General features: G+C 44.0%; 1 protein-coding gene and 1 pseudogene across 2 annotated transcripts in view; one reads left to right on the forward strand and one right to left on the reverse strand.

Annotated features, from left to right (window-relative positions):
* Nucleotides 1–19,172, forward strand: part of KCNQ4 (potassium voltage-gated channel subfamily Q member 4) — a 1,096,614-nt gene that overhangs the window by 7,055 nt on the left and 1,070,387 nt on the right. The window lies entirely within an intron of this gene.
* Nucleotides 10,384–10,495, reverse strand: LOC144825483 (5S ribosomal RNA; annotated as a pseudogene).

Genomic DNA, 19,172 nt, shown 5'->3' on the forward strand with positions numbered 1-19,172 from the left:
CCTATGGGCCTCTAGGCCCATAGGAATGAATGGGAATTAACGAATCAGTAAATACCGAATCGGTAATACAGAATATTACTGATTCGGTAAAATTTACTGAATTTTTACCTACATGCTATTTACCAATTCTTAAATACCGAATCGGTACAATTCGGTATTTAAGAATCGGTAAATAGAGATTACCTACATATGGCCTTGGGTCATTGGATCGTGGGGTTGGAAGTCTTGAAGACCAGTTTTTGATGGGCTGACTCTATCTCCCCAGGGTTACGGCAGTAGCTAGAGGTGGGGTGGGGGGTGGGGAATGGGCAAAAGAGCAGAGAAAGGGAGCAAGGGAAATAGAGAGAACGAGAGGGCAAGTGAGCTAGGGCTGCTTTTGGTTTCCAGCCCGGTCCTGATGGGAGATGCGTCAAACGCGCCAGACTTGCCCCAGCCATCTGGTGATGTGTGCAAAGAGTTCATCAGTGATGTGAGAAGTGCCCAGAGAGAACGTTCGCAGACTTGCACTGCCGTTTTACACCGTGTTCACAAATTTTAAAGACGATTTGAGTTGAATGAATCGAGAGATGCGCGGGTACCTTTCAGGGGCATCATTTAAATGAAATTCTGCAAATAATACCAAATTCTATTTGCATATCAGTATTCCTGAGATACGCTGAAAAAACAGGTTAATCTGGGGCATTTTGTACTCTCAGGAACAAGTAGCGATCTCTTACAAATAACCTTATTAGTAAATAGTATAATTATCTTGGCGGATATACGTCTGATTTATTTATTTAATTTGCAGATTCCTATCGCTCATGGCCACTCAGTGTATAGCCGCGCATTGCATGTTACCAGTAAATGTGACCGAATGTCTTACATAGAACTGGTAATTAGTAAACAGTAACGCGACACAGGTCTTAACATAAACTGGAATGTGTAGAGGGAGCAGGGGACCGAGGCGCGATGCGGGTAGGCTGGGAGAAGGTAAGTGAACTAGGAGGGGGGGGACTAGAGGAGGCTTTAGTATCAGCGGGATTAAGGGGGGGGTCACTTGCATAGGGAGAAGGAGGAAGGACGCGTAAAAGTAAAGACAGGTGAGATAAGAGCACAGGAGCGGAAGGTGGAAGTTGCAAGTAGATCCCTTCGATCGGTTCTGACAGTGGGGGGTGGGGGAGGGGGCGAGCTCGGCTCTGATCCTGAAAGCACTGGAGGGGGATCACTGGGTCAGGGGTCGTTTGCACAGGTGAGTTCTTAACATGCGTCGGGAGGAAAGAAGGGTTGGGGCAGGTCTGATATCAGTAGGCAGACCCTCCAAGCGCTGGAGGCCTCTCCAGAGAAGGATTATTGTGGATCCCGAGAGAATTAGACTAAGGGGAAGGTTTTCTTTGCTTCTCAGATTTCTCGTCCCGTCTGATGTCTTGATGTCAAATAGTTACACTATGCTGTTTTTTCCATGTATAGAAGTTGAAAATAAACAGGTGTGTTTAACCATAACCAATGTACAATATGTTATAGCTCATTACAAACACTAACATGTTTGGGTGCTTTAATTGCAGTGGCATAACAACCCATATTTCACAGGGATCGCAGAAATATGGAAATTATTTCATGGTTTCCTGTAAAATATGGATTTCCTCATCATGACGACAGCTCCAAACTACTCTGCGGAGCTTTACCATTGTCTATTGCGAAATCAACGTTCTCTTCTTGAAAGGTAAAGAAAATACCAACATTTTATTTCCAATTAGTACTCATTATTCAGTGCAATCTGCAGAGAAGAGCTACTACAGACAGAATTTTTTCTTTTAACAAAGCAAAACATGTTTTTTTTTAACATTCTGCATTCTTAACTGCATAATTGACTGTGTTCCTTCTTTTTAACACAGGCTTCCAAACAGTATGCTCTAGTATTTCATTTACTATTTCTAATAAACAGTCCCTTGTTTGAAAAATCATTATTTTCAAACTAACTGTTACAACATATACGTATAACATAAACAAATACATATTTGATAAGGTATAAGACATTGCATTCTCAGATTCTGGTGAAATTTACCAACTACGTTATATCGCATTTTGTGGTTTGGGATGTCACCAGAACTCCTTGATGGCAGGCAACATCCAAAATACATGATTACACAAGATATATAAATATTTGTAATTTGCCATTTTTCTGGCACAGAAGCTGGCATTGGTTTGGCATTACATTGTGATCTGGGGTTGACTTCAAAAAAGTGTGTAAGAGATGCACCACAGTAGTGCTACAGTGAAGGGCTACAAAGATGCACGTGCAAAAGCAACAAGCATTCTAAAACTGCCATGCCTTTAACTTCAAAACACCTTATAGCAATATTGCTATAAGTGCTTTAAAAGGTGCTAACAAAATACCCAGCTAAGCCAGGCCTAATATATCATACAAGTCAATGCAGCACTAAAATGGTGCACTGATGCCAAGGGACAGTAACGTGAGGCAAATCTCTTTAATTATTCAAGCAATGTAAACAATGCATAACAGTTACCTGCACCAAAGAGTGCACTGCTCTAGGCAGCAAGGCTGTCTCTCCACCCTGTTCCACTGAGAACACCCTTAGTGCGCTCTGGGCAATCATGAGCTGGAGGGTCTGCTCTACAAGAGCTGCTGTGTCTCAGGTCACTGTGAAGTGTGCCTGCCCCCAGCAGTCAGGGGTCCACCGATGTAGGGCTCCAGGGGCTCTTCTATGCAACAATATAGGGTTGGGCAGTGATGTCTACCCCCTCAGCAAGAGTGTGCCTTAACCCCACTCCTACATCCTGAGGACCACTGAGTGCAGGTACTGTCTGCATCTCTTGAATTTGGCTATTGTCATTGTGCCCACATCTGCTCCTGTATGGTTAAAAGGCGACTTCTTAGTTCAAAGCAGAAATGAATGAATGAATGAATACACATTTCAATCAATCAATAACTTTTATTCGATTATTCGATTATCAAAATTGTATAATCATAAAAAGTACAAAGTAAAAACAGTTTTCATCACTAACATAGAAAAAAAAAAATTAAAAGAGAGAACAACGTAAAAAGATTTACAGGTTAATTATTTCTAGTTAGATTAAAAGTTTTTGGCGTATTGTGATGGTTGCTTTGAGAAAAGTTACTATGAGTTTGGCTTTCTTTACTTTCTTTGCGCACTAGTTCACCCCTCAACCCACTCGCCTTCGTTATGGACATTCCCACTAATTAGCCACACGCTTGCTGCATACTTACTATTATCGTACCCTCCTCAGTGCTCTTTGTATCTTTCAGGGTGAGCAAAATTGTGCATTTTGTTTCATGAAATTACACTTCCAGAGCAAAAGGTGGTTTGTTGGTATCCCGCATTACTTTTTATTATTTTTAAGCAAGTTTGCACCTAACGTAAAAAAAAGTTCAGCAAGATGCATCAAGAGGCTGATTCAGGTAGAAAATGTCCCACAGTGTTACAGTTTCCTAGCGAATGAGTGATCCTCTTGTATCACACAAGACTTTTTATTTATGCTATAAAACACACTCACTTACATTTTTTTAAATGAAATTGAATGAGGTGAAATTTTGCAACTTTCTTAGTTTCGCTGGCATCATTAAAATACCACCGAAGTCTAATTCATGTGTTCCTCTTTACAAACCCTCAACCCACTCCCTGCATTTTCCTTCCATTTCTTACCCTCTACCCCAGCTCATCCCCTGCATTTTACTTCCATTTTTCCTCTATACCCATCAACAAGTTCTTTGTGTACTTACGTCTGTTTCTTACCTTGTATTCCCAACTCATTCTTTGTATATTGACCTTCAATTCTTCCTCTATTTTTGCGGTATGAGAAATTCACATAATTTGGTTTTGCACAATTATGAGAAATGTTGGTAACATGAATCTATTTAAGCATTATTAGACACAATGTAAATCTGTCATTTAGTGTTATATTTTAGCATGAAATACGTTCAAGAATAAATGTATAATGCAAGAACGCATTTCACACTTAATAATTAGTGGGGGGAAAAGCACCACCCACAATAACTGCTTGTCTTCTGTTGTTCCTGTGTTTTGTAGGTTAATCTTCATCATGAATAATAATTGTGGTTAATTTCTACACCCAATTGGGCATTATTACTTGAAACACCCAATTGGGCATTATTACTTGAAGTGGCGTGATGGCGTGAATTCTGGAATTTCTCATTCCTCTCCTTCCATTTTGGTTTCCCCAGCTTCCTTTCCTCCCGACTCGCTCCCAATCTTTAATTCCGTTAATTTCCTTCCATTCCTGTCTGGTCTCCCAATCCCTTCTTCCATTCCTTCCAATCACTCTCCAGCCACTCTCCAATTGTTCACCATTCTTTACTACCATTCCTTCTCCCATCAATACGTCCATTCTTCACAACCATGTCACTTTAACTTCGTTTCTACATTTGTTTCCATTGCTCCCAGTATTCTCCACTTGCGTTCCTCCTTTAATGTCCGTTCCTTGTTGTCCATCTTCACTTGCTCATCTCGCTTTAATTCCATTCCTTGCCTTTCTGCTTCCTCTCCCATCTTTATTCTCCCCTCAGCTTCCTACATCTTTCCTCCCATTCACTCCATTACCCATTCTTTTAACGTTCTCCCGGCTCCAGGGCATTATGACGGTGGGACCTGGGGACAGTGCTGAAGGCAGGATAGAATGGGGCGCCTGTTTATTGTAAGCTCGTTGTGTGGGGCCCGCATGTGATTCTAGAGCTCTCAAGTTTCCCAAGTTCACGAGCGTAAAGAGCTGATCCTGATCCAGGCCAAGTTTTAGCTTTATATTAAACGTGTACCCCCCATTCTACAATGGAATAAACAGCACCAACACATCCTAGACTGCAACATGACACGAATCCTGGCCTGGATGAGCTACTGGGGAGTGAATCCGGGAAACGCGGGAGTTCTGTGTCTCCAGGTCTGGCCTGGTTTTGTCACGGGGCCCTGGTGCGCCTGTCATCCACCGGTGCGTTTTCCACTGATACAACACTGTAAAGAATAGTGGAGGAGGCGTGAGTTGACAGCCGGAGTTACCAACTTTGGAACATGGGGTTTGAGTCCGGCGCCTGCTCAATATCCATGGAATCTGGGCAAATCACTTAATCACCCCGTGCAAAAAAAAAAAATAACATATGCCCTCAGTGGCGTAGCAAGAGAGGGCGATCCGCCCCGGGTGGAACGAGTTTTGGGGGAGCCCCGCCCCCCCCCCCTTTACCTGCGGGCTGCGGCCATCTCGGGGCGGCGGCCGCAGGATTCGCCAGCAACCCCCTCTCCCTTCTTAGATTCGGCCGTCACTGGCGGCATAAGGCCAGGCTGTATGCCTTTCTGTACTGTAAGTGGTGCTCATGTAAAGCGCTCCTGTATAGCCCTTGTCAAGAGCTCGCGTTGTCAAAAACCGCAAAACAGAACAAGTTTGCTTATTGTAGTTTCGCGTCTCGTTTCTATTTTTTCCCAGTTGTCCGGCTCCTGGAACCTCTGTCCGCTAAGAGGACTGTGGTCCGTCCGTGAAGCACTCTGGGCATGCCGCCGCTGGTAAACCGGCCTCTTTCTTTTTCTGAATGCTCTTCCCGGGGTGTTGGAATGAGCTGCATCACGTGACGGTCTCCAGGGTTTTATTGTAAGATCGCGGTTTCGGAACATGCAGCGCACTCTCCAATATCTGACGTATTTCCCGCGGGGCAGCCAGTGATGCTGAGCCTCCCAGAAAGGATGCTTCAGCAGGGAAGCGCATTGACTTGCTCCATAAATGGGACGGTTAAACTTAAAGGTTATAGCGGTCTCAGGTTACAGGCAGTGCTTTCAATGGAAAAAAATAAGTGCAGGTACTCATCAAATAGAGTTGGGGGCGTGGCTAGTGGGCGGGGTTAGAGAGGGGTGAGACATGATGATAGAAACACATCTATTGAGTATTCCTTTTGCCCATGCATTGCCCTTGACAGTTGTCTCAGACTTTCCATATGTGCAGAGTAACAGGTACATATGCAAATAAAGGGTGGTGTGAAGTACTTCTGGGAGCAATGTAAGGAGCTTCTAAACCCTGAATGCAGCCAAGCCATCAACAGTACTATCAGCCCCTCCAGGCTAAGAATCAATGTGCACCAGGACGAGAGAGACTGGCACAGCTTCATTATTAACAAGTATTAGACACATTTCTTTTCAAAAACCTCCTGGGTGTCCTGATTCTCCTTCCTCTTCCCTCGACAGAAGGCCACAGGACCGGAGAGCTTGCAGTGGCAGGTAGTGAGCACTGCAGGGTCGAGAGCATGTGCAGAGTCCAGTAGGGCAGACTTCAGGGGAAGAACAATAGTGGCCTCTGATGGGCAGGTCAGTACACCTCCTCCCACCTCACCTGGGCTCCAGGCAGGCCGCACGGGCCATCTCCACCACCTCATCCCTGTCGAGGTCCCAGCAGGTGGACCGGGGTGGGGTCGAATTGCAAGAGCAAGTGAGTCAGGCCTCAGTGGGAGGCCAAGCGTTTAATGGCACGGTCACTGCAGGCTGTCTTCCCTCCCACCTATTCAGGTTGCACACTTCATTGTGCCCCTGGCAGCCGATGTCCAATCCACTAACAAGACGACCCAGCATGGAGGCCCCGCAGGGAGCGGGTGAGGACAATGAGAGCTTCGGGAGCAGAGGCCCACTTACCCCAGTGGCAGACCTCCTGCAGGCACCAAAACGGCAAACATGCTGCGAAATAAACGGGCCAAAGCTGGCCCTCAGGCCTCGGCCCAGTGCCCATCTGATCAATCTGAGTACCGGTACTCTCCTTGGCACTGGAAAAGTGCTGGTACTCCGCTTTGTTAAAAACAAGAAGTGCCGGTACTCAGTACCTGTCAGTACCGGCCCATTTAAAGCACTGGTTACAGGATTTTATCCCATGATGTCACTGGAACCAAAGGGTTACATGCAAAACTCAGAGCTCTCGTTTCACTGGGTTCAATGCGAGACTCTCGCACTCAATCCAGTTTATTAATTGCATTCTGGGACTTGCTGTCTTGATTAAGCACCTGGACAAAGGACACAGGAAACCCCAGAATATGACAAAAAAGCTGGACTGCATGTGGACCGTGGAAGCTTGAGAACTTAGCACATCTCCGGCTTGAGATAGGCCTGTCTGAAACTGACTCAGCGTTCCCCCCTGATGACATACTTAGGGCTCATAAACAATTAATAAAAAGAGTTAAAAGAAATGTTTTTTGAAATATGATGCACAGTGCAGATATCTTAATATTATACTATGTTATTTCAGATACGTAAACACACCATTTTGCCTATCTGGAACCTGTTGTTCCTTTTCGGCCCTGATGAAGGTGATAATATCATTCCAATCACCGAAACGTACCTAGGCCAGTCATGCACATCTGACAGACCTAGGATTAGGAAAGATACCCAAAGAAGAAACAGTTGTGGACAATAAAAGGATGGACCAATGCCCCCTATTATGATTATATTTTATACAAATTAATTTTATGAATTCTCAGATGTGTCTTCTTGTTTATGTTTTCTTTTTTTTGGAACAATTGTGCTGTATGGTATGTTAGTTAGTATGGCTGAATAGTATGCCTGGTTAAATAGTTTGTGTGAAAGTGTCATTCTGACTTCACTTATGTTCTATAACGGGGCTATTTTCATGTGGGGTGTTCTAATCATTTAGTATTTTTATGTCTCATGAAAATGTACATATGAGTGACAATAATTGATTGTTTTGTCATGTACACCAAAAATAACTTTTTATATTTGTAAAAACAGAAATATATAACTAAAATGTTTTCTATAAAAAAAGATAATGAATGAATTCATACTAATAAAAAGGAAACTTGTATGGAAATTAAGGTATTGTCTACTTTAAATGTTTCTGTTCTGTGCCTTTAGGAAATAGCAGAGCTGCTGCCAGACTTAAAGTATATAGGTCAGACAAGAGGTTGCCTTTGTATACTTAGGGCTCACGCCTTGGCAAGTCCCACAGGAGACTCTGTTAGGAATCGTAGGGGTAAGTCTAACTTTTCGGAACACTCTCACAATTTTCTGTAGCCGCTCCAACCCAGGTTTTGCCTTTAAATTCAGGGACTTGTAGTCTTAATTATTGCATTAAAAAACAAAACTACAAGTCCCAGAATTCAAAGAAAAAGCCTGGCCTGGAGCAGCACAAGGGCTGAGGAAGGTAGTTTCTTTTTTTTCTTTTCTTGCTTGCCGCTCGTGTTTTCAGTTGCTTTACCTTCTGCAGGCCCATCCTTTTATGTGTTTTTTTCAGTTCAGGCTGTCTGTCAACATAGTAATTACGTCTTCATGTCCATGAATATAGTAAAGTGACTATGCAGCAGAAGAGGACTGCAGTGCAATCAGGCAGGTAGTCTGTCAACTATTGAATTATTTACCTGCCTCCTTCCGTCCTTCTGTTGCCCTCCCTCTGTCTGTCTCCCTCTGTCTTCCTCCTTCTGTCTGTCCCTCCTTCTGTCTGTCTCCCTCAGTCTGTCCCTCCCTCAGTCTGTCTCCCTCAGTCTGTCCCTCCCTCTGTCTGTCCCTCCCTCTGTCTGTCCCTCCCTCTGTCTGTCTCCCTCAGTCTGTCTCCCTCAGTCTGTCCCTCCCTCTGTCTGTCCCTCCCTCTGTCTGTCCCTCCCTCTGTCTGTCTCCCTCAGTCTGTCTCCCTCAGTCTGTCTCCCTCTGTCTGTCTCCCTCTGCCTGTCTCCCTCAGTCTGTCTCCCTCTCTCTCTGTCACCCTCAGTCTGTCTCCTTCTCTCTCTGTCACCCTCAGTCTGTCTCCCTCTCTCTCTGTCACCCTCAGTCTGTCTCTCTCTCTCTGTCACCCTCAGTCTGTCTCCCTCTCGTTCTGTCGCCCTCTCGCTCTGTCTCCTTCTCGCTCTGTCACCCTCTCTCTCTCGCAGGGGAACAGCACAGCCTGCTGTAATTGTGAAAATTAAGGGGACCAAAGGCGTCCGTAAAAGGAATGTTGACGGCCTCCCTGCTCAGAACACATGGGCGTCCGCTACAGCAACGTGTGCTGCCTGAGTGTTAATACTACACTGTCACTGGGCCAGCACCAGACGGACCGGCGATCCAGGCAGACCCGGTTCTATGATTCTTGCTCAGGGAGGGCCACAAGCATCGATGGGTGGGCCACAAATATCGATGGGTGGGTCACAAACATGAATGGGGAATGGACAGGGTACAAAATATTGTAAAGATCTGATATTTTAGGTATTTACATTGTCAACTTTTGACATTTTGAACACCACAAGTATCAAACAACGAGGGACCTACTTTATTTTCCCTGCTTTGCTTCTGGCTTTATGTTTCTGTTGCCACACATCTCTTTGCAGTTTTTCATGTTTAAAAAAAAAAAATTAAATTCCACTTTGCGCTTTGCAAAGCATTGAAGTTTAAAAGTGTGGTGCAGTAAGCCCTCTGACAACTTTGCACAACCCTGCCTAATAAAATAATTCAGACTTTACAATTATTTATCCTCCCTTTCTATGTACATAGGCAATAAAAACACAGTTAAAAACTGAGCTATGGTTTTGCCAAATGTGCAAAACCAATGCAACACACCAGTTGTGCTAACCAATGCACACATAATTCATGTTCCCCATCATGCTCAAAACCCTATCTTAACTGGGCCTGGGTCTTTCTCCCATCTCTTTTCAGGCCATCAAAGTTTTTACTGAGATATTGCTTTTTTTCCCTTCCAGCCTCTGGCTGTCATCCCTGTAGAGGTGAAACTCTCAGCATTCACATCTCACCCTTAATGGAAGAAGCAACAACGTGCTTGAAGTGCTAGTAGAGAGTTGTCTGCTTGTTTAGGTAGCAGCGACCCTTTCTGGTAGCCACAGTGCTGCTAACAAGTCAACGTCAGGGCAGACAGTGTCATCTCAAAGGAGGCTCCGAGACTAAAAAAACACCCTGAAGGGAAAAACCTCTGATGGAAGAGGTGACTCCAGAATCCAGGCAACGGGACACGAAAAGGAGGATAGTCAGCAAGGGGATGACAGACCTGCGAAGAAGAGGAAAATTGCAGAAGAAGGAACCCACAGGACCAAAATACCAAACTGGAGAAAAGTGTCACCAACAGAAGTGAATAGATATCAACAGGAGAAAAGAGACACCAACAGGAGTGAAGAGTGTCGCAACACAAGAAAAATGAGAATCCCAGCCCCTTATATATACACAAGGACTGCAAGGAAGTGACGCAACAGGAAGAGGAGAACCACCATCTTGGTTTAGGAAGAAAAATGAAGAAGGTTATAAACCTCCATCTTGGAATGGTGAAGAAAAAACAGTACTCAAGGCCCTCTGGGAACCAGACAGAGGAATTATGGAAGGAAGGAACACGAAAAAATAGCCCCTAACCATGACTGCAGGCAGCTCATATTAAGGTCACTCTAACATTCAGATAAGTCTACAGCACCTGGTTTTCCCAGGCAGTCTCCCATCCAGGTACTAACCAGGCCCGACCCTGCTTAACTTCAGATGAGATCAGGTACTTTCAGGGTTGTATGGCCACTGCCCACAGTGGTTGCGTACCCCAAGAGAAAAGAGAAGTGCTTCATGGCGCGTCTTTGCACCCAGAAAAGAAACTGCAGGGCGCCACACTGAGCTGCGGCATGCCCAGCGTACAGAAATAGGTGCCACGGACCGAGTTACAGCCCGCAGCTGTGAGGCGGGAGGTGCGCAGGTCATGACCCAGTCCACGGCGTATCACCACATCTATTAGTATTAGATTTTCAAAGTTTCTGAATGTCTGACCATATATCATACCAACTTTTCATTCTGTCTCCCTCCCTCCCTCTGTCTTTCTCTCATTCTACCAACCCCTCCTTTATCATACTCTATCCCATTATCCATCTCTTTCATTATCCATCCCTCTTTTCCCCTCTCTCTTCCCGTTGTTACCCTGATTTTCCCATTTCAATTGCCCCTGCACTATTTCCCTCCCTCTCTCTTAGTCTATAATTTACCCCTCTTTCTCACTTGTCTCCCATATACACTCTATACTTCGTTCTATTTCTACCTCCTATGTCCTTAGTCCCCACTCTCCAAATTCCTATTGCTTCTTTGAGATTTACGTCAGTTCTTTTTCCTGTATTGAAAATTCTCCTGGTCTTCAGTTATGTCTTCTTATGCCAACTACCTGCTTTATCAAACCTTGTCATCTGCAGAAGACCCTGCTCTGTAGACATTAAATAGATTCCTGTCCCTGTGAGTGCTTTCAGTTCTGCATGCTTCTAAAGGTTAGGAAAGTGGAAAGACCTTGTTCAACCCTTATTAGGCATTCGATCAAAAGAAAGTTTATTGTTGAGTGGTAAAGGAAAATCCACCTATTTCTGGAGGAGTTGTTGGATACCGTGGAGACTCCACATGTGGCATTTCTTTTACCAAACTATCCTTTTCCTGAAGTGATAGTGCCATATTTCTTTGATTCTACTCCTGATTTGGCACATCCTCAAGGTATCACCAACCTCTAAATCATGCTGTAGACTGCTGAAAGTTAGAACTAAGAAGTGTGTGCGAGGCCTTGATTCATCCTTTCCTTATTAATACTGACCAGGAAACTTCTAATAATCCTCTTCTGCATCCATCCTTTGCGTTGTCATTCACTATTCTTTTTACTCCCCTTGCCATCGCCCTGCTCCACTTTCGTTTCCTACTCTATCTTTACCAATCTCTTCCTCTAACCTTCTCTCCACTTAGTCTGTTCTCTCTTCATCTTTTACTTGGCTGTTTCCCTCTTTCATTTCCCCCTCTCTCCTTGTACTTATCTATAATTATGTCCCTCCCCTCTCGCCTCTTTTCTTATCTTCTCTCGTCAATCATTTCTCCCTCTTTCCTCTCCCCATCTCCGTTTGTCTTTACTCCCCACTCCGTCTCTTATTTTTCCTTTTGGCTCTGTCTCTCTCTTTATCTCTCCTCTGCTCTTAAGTCTCCCTTGGTCTCAACATGGAGGGTTAATAAGATTTTTTACTACAACATTGTCAAAATCGAATTTTCATTGTTTTCCCATTTTTAGTCATATTGTTCTTTAATGTAGTTATTTCAGTCTTCAGTGTTTTTTCCGGATTTTTTTCACTCTCGGCTGTGTACAGCACTCTCCCCATTGCTCAAACGGATTAAGTGCAGCCTGTGTTGTCACGTTATTCCAATATATTCATAACACTGAAACTTTCCAATACCTCTAAAAAGGAGCCAGAGATGAGTTACCAGAGATGAGCTGCACAAGTTGCCTCTCCTTCTAATGCTCAAACGTAGCTGCTGCTTTGACTGGAGTAGAGTTCTCTTTTAAAGTGGTAGACATTTCCAACATAGGTTTCATAGAGGGGGGGTAGTTATGGTTCAACCAGTTATGTCTGTAATGTATATCATCTTATTATGCGAAAAATAGAAATACTGGCACAGTTACTATACATTGTTATGTTAACTATGTCATTATCAGCGTCCTGCTTTGCATGTACTATATTCACCTCAAAAACTATAAAACAGATGGTGTGGTAGTTTCCTTTACTCCCACAAAAGTATTTGTTGACATGAGAGTCGGTCGTGCGATCCTGGTATTTGAATTGTGACTTTCAAATACAATTGATCTCCTTTCCCTTGGAAGGATTGGTTCCCTTTAAATCTGACTATTAGTAGTAATGCGCATTCCGTGATCTAACTCAAAGTGATGGGGCTCACTGCAGAATACAAAGTGGGCAGTGCTTAATATGAAAATAAATAAGAAGTGCTAGGGATACACATTGCTCCTGCCAGCGCTGACAATGACAACCCCTATCTACCACACTGTCACCAATGTGACAATTCTGAATATTCAGGGCCCCGGCTCAATTCTGTAAGAATGGCTTGGGTTGCAGGTATAAGTCGTTCTAATGTAGGTAGAATTAATAAACAACTATTATGCTCAAATCTGAATTAGGCAGACAGCGCTACCCTGCAGCAGCCTTCCATAAGTGCAGTGTCGAGCACAGGAAACAATCGGCTCAAATTAAATACTAAAAGAGGGCCCACTGAATTTAAACATATTTCAAAGATATTCATTAGACTTGGGGTGGTGGGGGGAACTAGCGGGCTGTGGCCTACGAAGGGTAAGGGGCTCTACTGCGCTGCATGGCCGGCAGACTCCTACCTCCCTGTCCACACTGATCCTCCAGCTATTGCAATCACGAGCACCGTCAACAAAAAGAGTGTTGGAATTTCATAAGAATTACAATTTCAATTTCAATCCGGTCTGTCACTTCACAGTTTTTAAACTAAGAATGTTGGAACTAGCCCCGCTCCCCAAACACCCCACCCGCGCCCCATACCTTTTTATCTGATCGTTGTTACCTGCTGTGAGGGACTAAAGATCACGTCCCCTGCCTAAGACTTGTTAATTGTGCTGCTCGAAAGCATCAGCACCTCCCCAAGGACTCAACCTCTTCTCCTGAGGCCTGGATGGGAGGAGATGCTCCATGCTGTGTCTCCTCTGCTGGCCAATTATCATTCTGCCCATGAGGAACGGCTGACTCTGTGTCCTGCTGACAGTGACACTCGGGCTGTAGCAGCCTTTCAGGTGTTGCCCCGGCAGGAAAGTCGGCCTGCTTTTCCACTTCTGAATCGCCTTGGGAATCGGACCTAGATCCAGGGGGGGGCAAGCGCCCCATCTTGCCCCCCCCTGCGGACGCCCAGGAGCTGCACCTCGCTACTGAATGCCTGATCAGCAGTGGAGGGCGCAACTGTAGCTTGCTGTTGACTGCCTGATTGGCTTGGGAAAGACAGTGGTCCTAGATTTTGTTTGGTTAAGCTATGAATCAATAAACCTTCAAATTGTGATTTGTTAATACGTATATGAGCTATGAAAAAATTATTTTATAAACTCACGATCCTTAGTTAATTAATCATACATCAAATGGACAAAATGCAACAAACCAAAACCTGATTCACCAACAGGGCCGGACTGGGAACCACAACCGGCCCTGGCAAAGTGCTCGGCCGTGGCAGGTCTCCCTTTTAACCTTTCACAGCTAAATTTAGAAAATTACAAGTGCCCCACTCTTTTATTATATATTTCTGTTGCCGATCCATCCGTTTTGATTTAGTCAAGCTTGAACATGACGGCACTCTTCCTTCCTCACAAGCGTGATGTAATCATACAGAGGTATGACTTAATAATTCAGCCCAGTTAGTAGGTAACTTGTGGAAATCATGCAATTCTGCCTTTTTCACTTTAGGGATACTTACCCTTCTTTGGTTAATTCCTTCCAGTTACCACGTGCAATCACCGGCTGGGATTTCCCCGATAGTCACACCCTTAGTGAGTACCTTACCTACGCCCAATCAAGGCCTCCTCATCACGCATCACGCGGAGGGTAAGCCTTTGCCCATATCATGAGCTATTTTTGTCTAAATTGTGTTCTTATGTAACAAACCTGACCGCAACCCTTCACTTCTTAGGTGAGTTTAGCCCTTCTGAACAAGGTTACCCTTACACATCCCGCCCCTGTCCTGATGAAGACCCGCACGGCAGAGTCTTACAACTACCCCTGAGCCCTAAGCCGGGTCGAAACGTCGACGCCCTTGGAAAGGCCTAGGCCCCCTCTTTCGTTGTGACCCTATCGTGCCAAAAGAATTAAATTCTGTATTTGTACGAACAAGACAAATACGACCATACGTATTATAACTGTGGCTAGGCCTATTAGGACGGTGATTTAAAACCAGTCCGACTGTGTACAAATGATGCAAAGTTCCTTTCTTTTTATGACACCTATTACTTTCCCCTTTTCACCGACTCACACTGAGAACTATTCTCCTACGCACGTTTCCTCTTGGAGCAACCTTCTCTGTCTGAGAATACCGCATTATTAAATTTGAAATTGATATATCACCAGTTAAAACGAAGTATGATAAATTGTATGGTGAATCAGGTCTCGGTTTGTTGTATTTTGTCCATTTGATGTATGAATAATGAACTAAGGACCGTGAGCTCTATAAATTTATTTTTTCATAGCTCATATACGTATTAACAAATCACAATTTCAAGGTTTAATGATTCATAGCTTAACCAAACAAAGTCTAGGACCGCTGCCTTTGGTATCACGTTATACCCAGGTCCAGGACCATAACTGGGTAAAACCCTATTTTTTTGAAAGATTGGCTTGGGAGGCCACAAATATACCTAGCTTCTGGGCAACATATTCACCTGGGAGGCCACAACAGCACCTCACTGTTAATAGTCTGATCTACCTGGGAATCCACAGCTGCACCTCTCTAATGAATATCAGATTGGCTTGAGAGGCTTTGTTGGGACACCACATCAGTTGGAGAGACGGCCTTATTGAACATGGCAGTATCATCCACTTCCCCCTTGCGACAGCAGTCCTTGTGAGCATGGACAGTGCCTGGTTTGGCACCCGACCTACGAGAGGCAGCTTGCAAGTATTTCATGTTTTCGGCACAAACGGAGCTGCTGAATAGAGTCACGCATAAAAACGCCACGCGCCAAACACTTATGACTTGCTACCTGAAGTAGACCATGTTAAGATAAAGAAAGTGACTGTGTTACACTCTCAACAACTATGTGTAGTGATTGTGATTATTGGCACCTTTGTTTAATCGGTGCCTCTGCCACCAGTATTGGGGACTATATCACGTAGACGTTCCCTGGGTGTAAAAACGGCACATTTGAACGGGAGGGCATGTCATTATTTGAAAAATTTAACCAGGGATTCAGACTTGTATTAATCATTGGATTGTGTAGTATTTAACCTTCTTAAATAATTAAAGTGCTGTGTTGTTTTTTTACCGAAACACTAGAACTGGGCTGGACATTCAAGTCGTCCTCACTACTTTAAGAGCCAAGTGCAGAAAGGGTTGTGCATAGCTCAGTTTGAAAAGTCATACCAGAACCTTAGGACACCATATAACTGTAAACCCCACTATTGGGCCCCGTATCCCCTAATTGCCCTTGCCCAGAAACGTGATCTTACAAAATGTGAAGAAAATAGTTTGCTGAAATTACAATTCAACATTTCAGGAGATGTGCCCAACAAAATGATGTTTAGACATGTTACAAGTAAAACTGTGTTGGCCTTTTAATTGGAAGGGCATTTCAAATTTTCACAGCTTTTGGCAGTGCAAAAAAGTATGACACCCAGTTCCACAGGTAGAACAAACATACCCGTAATCCCAGCAGAACAGCAAATAGTAACAAGCTTTGACAAAGTCACTAGGTATAGCTTTGTTTTTATGTAGATTTAATGTAGCATATTTTTTGTTTCATACAACTGATGTGGCCTGCATGTAGACTATATACATAGACTGCACTCTTATGTCATGTTTACACAAACTGACAGTCAGACACAGACACAGTCAGACACAGACAGCCTATAAATGTAGCAACAATTGTGTCATTCACCTAGAGCAGCCAGCTAACTATATTGTAGCACTCCGTTAACTCATTTGTGCTTAAAGTATGTGGAGACTAAGGAACTCATTTAAGGTTGGCAGCAAGGTCGGATTGGGAACTTGGGCAGCCTGGCATTGGGCAATGGGCTTTTGCCTCAGGGGCATTGATGGGCTAGTTTTTTACGGCCTCTGTAAACCAGCCCACAGAAATGTACTGTCCTCGCCAGTCCCCGCCAGACCCCTATAAAGTGTTGCTAGTATCATGGGAATTACCCTGAAATGCTGCCATACTGTGGCTGGGGGACAGGTGTTGTTCTAGCCTTTAGGACTTGCTCACCTCTGCACCTGCCACGTGTGGCTGGCCTGGCCCGTGAGCAGTGTCATTCCCACTGGGCCATCAATTTCAATCCATGGCTGGTGTGGGGATTGTGGGAGTATGCAGGGGCTTCATGTGGGTGGGAGGGGGGCTATTCTTACCTAACCCCCACCCCGGAGTAACAACAAAAGCCGTGAGATTTTCTTGACACCCTCCTACCCCTGCCATGTCATACCCTAAGGCTATAATGATATGGCGATGGGGTTAGTAAGAGAAGTGGCCTTGTTAGGGGTCAGGTGTTGTCGCCTCGGTCCCAGTGTCTTTTAGGCCTTGGTGGAGGGGTGGGGGAGTGTTTGAATAGGCCTTGCTATGAGGTCACCTTTCCCAGAGGATAAAAACATACAATGTAGCGATATGGTCTCAGAGCTGCTGATGCTGCAACTGTGGAAGTACCTTTGAGTTCTGGCTTCAGCTCAACATCCAGTGATTCAGGGCAAATCACTTAATCTCCCTACCTAAAATAGAAAGGAATTGGATTTTGTGCAATGTAGCTGGTGCTCCTTGTAATTGCTCCAATGCCTGCGGCCCGAGTTCATGCTATATAAAGCTACAAAAAAGAAATACTGATTATTTGGGAATGTAGGACACTTTTTTAGGAGAGCTCGGGTCTAATTGTGATTCCAATCTGATCCTGGTTGGAAGAGCAGGAATGCCACAGTAAATAGTGGGGGCTCCCCGCCAACAAAGCTGGGGGTTCCCCTGCCTCTTTTAGAGGTGGGGTAAGCTCCAGGTTGGCAGTGGTGAAGCTTCAGCCAGTTCTGCCTTCGGAAATCTTTGACCAATATACGTACATCACAGTGCCATAAGTCAACGTACTTCTGACAGCCTGCTTGCCCATATTATAGCTGGCCTCTAAACAAATGGCCCCTGCTACTCACTCTTCCCCCTGCAGCCCTCCCACCTTTATCAATAGACTAGGAGAAAACTAATGTGTCAGGGTAATTCTTTTAAAAGTCCCCACATAATGAGGACCGGCGCACTATAATCATTAATGGCCTTATTACAAATACTTTTCAAAAAAGAACAACCCACACTTCAAAATATTTCCAAAAGGTATTATTCTGATTGAAAGGATAAACAAAAACTAATATGTTTATCTTGGCAATTAATTGCACTTTTTATTCATGGTTTTTTAGAAAAATATTGTTTTTTAGCGAGAAAGGACAATATCCTTCACATACATAGCCAGACAGTCTTGCTGTCTTAATTGTACTCAAACATATATACAAAAAAAGTGAAAAACATACAATCACGAATAATTACATTTCACAAAACATAACTTTCAAAAAGAGCGAAACAGGTGAGAAATGTCAAGTTCTGTACAAATACCATCATTGAAGTATAGACAAATGAGTACAGTGAAATTTTTTTTGTGATTATTATCAAAGAATAAGATTTGTTCCCCTTTATCTGAGGAGCGTTTCAAAAGGACTTAATCCCAGTTGCCGACGCGTTTCGAGTGTGGGTTCCTTGTACCCCAACTCTCATCAGGGCCAACTTAATTCTTTTCTCAACCTCTATCCTATTGATAAAAAAGACAAAAATAATTTTTCTTGCTTATTAAAATTGCTTCCATCAACCTTAGCAGGCTCTACGTTTTAATCCAACTTAGCCCCAGAGGCCCTACCTCAAAGCTGTGGAGGTCGAGGTCACTCTTCAAACTTGTAAATGCGGCTGTGTGCACGTTTCTAAAATGAGAATCGTTATGCGTGTGTCAATGCAACACATTCTACATTTGTTTCTCATAAGATTCAAACGGGGCAAAAGCAGGACGATCATACCTGCATTTCAGTCCCACAAAACACGGGTGTATGTAATGTTCGTCAAAACCGAATTTCAGGACACCACTCGTATAATTCAATTATGTTTCTTTCTGTAAAAAGAGTAACCGGATTGCACCATTATGGTTCTCCCTGCGCAATTTTTAAACAATCAACCCTAGTTCCCCCAGCGTATTACCGCCACACTCACCGTGAGCTGACTCACGTTGGTCGCAGTGTCTCGCGCTAATCCAGGGAATCCTTGTAAGTTCAACACTTGCTGTGAATCTAAAATGTTGAAAACATCACGTTAGGAATGCTCTGCCGATGGAAAGGCTTGCAAGCGTTTCTATCCTGGACTGTATCTAACGCTTACCGCTGTATTCCATAAGTGTTCGTCCAAAAGCACTCTTCCTTCGTGGTTCACCAGTCGTGATCAGGCAGGTTGTTGTCTGTCACGTACTTCAAACTTTCTTGACCAATCAAAGACGGTGCATCCAGGGAAGTGCATTATGGGACTTGTAGTGACTTGAACAGCTCATGTAAGGTTCTCATTAGAGTCTGTTCAACTCACTCATGGAGTTGAGTCCTTGACTGATACTGTCAAACTTCATTATTAGATATGCTTCCTTACGAAGCAAAGCTTGTTCAACATTTGGTGATCTATGTCTTGGA

Source organism: Lissotriton helveticus, chromosome 3_1 (assembly GCF_964261635.1).
Source record: "Lissotriton helveticus chromosome 3_1, aLisHel1.1, whole genome shotgun sequence".
NCBI classification, from domain to species: domain Eukaryota; kingdom Metazoa; phylum Chordata; class Amphibia; order Caudata; family Salamandridae; genus Lissotriton; species Lissotriton helveticus.